Here is a 2,334-nt window from a genome sequence, read left to right on the forward strand (position 1 = left end):
GGGCTGAGACTTCTGGTCCTAAGACGGTGACAAGGGGGTGGGCCAACAGTCAAGGGGTGGGACTACTCATGCTTACCAAAACAGCTTACCACAACTCATTAAGTGGCCCTCCACCCAAAATAACCGCCCGCCCCTGTGCTAGCTGCTCACAAAGTCCAGATTGATTCTCTGCCTAACTGGAAGTCTGGGATTTTTTGAGTGATGTTGTGGGTGATATCTCTTGAATAGTTCCTGGACCATCATGGCTACAACATCATTCTAATACTATCATAACTAGAAGTCTCACATTCACTACTTATCTACTCTTTACAGTTCATTTGTTTGTGGGCTATATATGCTGCTCTGTTGCTGCTGCTGCTTTTTACTTTTAGCAAGGAAGTACATGGAAGTGTAGAGTGGCACAGACATTGTTACCTGCAGGATAAAAGCACCACATAGAATAAAACCTCTTTAGTTTGACTAACAAAAGCATACATGAGCATTTATGCCATTCGACATGCAAACGTGTCAGCCTGCCAGCCCAGGGCTGCTCCACCTGGCCTCAATGTGCTACAGAGGGGCTGGCTGAGGCATGAGTGTGCTTCAGCGTGGACATGAACAACGCGTGCCCCTGGGTGCTGGGGGGGCACAGCGGCATCGGCGGGAGCGTGGCGGCAGTAAGCGGGGAGCTTCTGTAGATGCTGCCGGCGCTGTCAGGAGCAGGGGGAGGGGAGGTGGCGGTGGCAACCACCTGAAGGCACCGTGCTGACACTGTCAGAAGTGCTTTTGTGTAGGGGGTGCACTGCCATGCTCAGGGGAGTGCATGTGTACCCACCTGCACCCCCTACACATCGCCAGGAAGTGTGGAGCTAGCCAGGAAGCAGCCCCTGAACTGAAGCACTCTCATGCCCCAGACAGCTGAGTCAGAATCTACACGTGCGCTGCTGTGCATGAAAAAACTCTGCAGCAAGGTAGTACTTGTATTTACAGCTAGTACCCTGCTGCGGAGTTTCTGAGTTTCCTGCACGCTAACAGTAGTGCACATGTAGATGCTGAGATGTTTACTGTGGAGCTAAGCATCTTGTGTAGATGCATCCTGGGAGTACTTGTGGAACATGTTACAGTACTACTCTATGCAAGTAAGTATAACGTAATATGGGCCATAAAAAAGTGCCCAGCATCAGTCCCTCATTTCCACTGAAGTCAGCACAGGATTTAGCCATAAATGTTTAGTGCATGATTGTACTTGCATTGAAGTCAATTGCAAAAGATTGTAAGAAATGGTTGTATTAACATGCTGCAAGCAAGTTGTGACATCAAGAAATAAAGACCAGGCATTCTGCTGATCTTTGAATTTTTATTTTGCATTTACAAATACAGTACACACATGGATTCAAGACACACACATAATCTGTGTTTTGAATGCCAACAAAACCACGCCAAAAGAATTTCTCCTTACAATAGTCTTTCTGGAAAGTCTCTGTAAGAAGTCCAGTATATCAAAGCTGATCTTAGAAACACAACTTTTACAGAACAGAAATACATTTAGGCAAGTAACATTGAAGACATCTTTAAAGAGGTGCAACAAAATACATCTTCCCACTCAACCACATCAATGGGAAACAGAACTTTTCATTTCTAATAAGGAGCTTTGAATTCATTTAAGAAAGTGCTTCTGTTTCCAGTGATGTCATGGCAGACACACCTGGCAAACAGTGCTTCAGTTTCTTTGCTGTAAACAAACAGGATGCAAATCAGCTCTCACATTTTCCCATTTTATAAATAACTCTTCCTCTCATTACTGCCCCCAAAGACAGACATTCCTTTTTCTTTTAAATTTAAAAATAAAGGGTTTATTTTAACAAGAGGAGTGAAAAAGACCAAGTAAGTTTTAACTGAGCTGAGTCACCAGCACCTGAGCTGAGGGGTAACAATCTTGGGATGCATCTATACATGCGCTTTAATGTATGTTAGCCTATTTTAATGCACATTAAAGCATAACGGAAAATACTATTCAATTAATGCGTATTAAAATAGCTCATGTGCATGAAGCATCACTTAAAAGCCATGAGCTCCTATACACATGCAGGGAAGCTGCTCCGATATAATGACAGTATGTTGGAACAGACTCAATGAATCAATTCAGCTGGAGCGTGGTAATTACTGTGCTCCAGCAGACTCCTGGATCATCTGTATCAGTGTCTCTGCTCTGAAAAATGGCAGCAAGACATTTTAAATTAAAGCTTGTTCAATGCACTCCACCACCACTTTTCAGCGTGAAGACACTGATAAACATGAATTTCCAGGTGCTTGTAATTAGTGCGGCTCTCAGAGCTATGCTAATTAAAGTCCCCC

This window comes from Crocodylus porosus, unplaced genomic scaffold, assembly GCF_001723895.1.
Source record: "Crocodylus porosus isolate Cpor-Errol unplaced genomic scaffold, CroPor_comp1, whole genome shotgun sequence".
Taxonomy (NCBI): Eukaryota; Metazoa; Chordata; order Crocodylia; family Crocodylidae; genus Crocodylus; species Crocodylus porosus.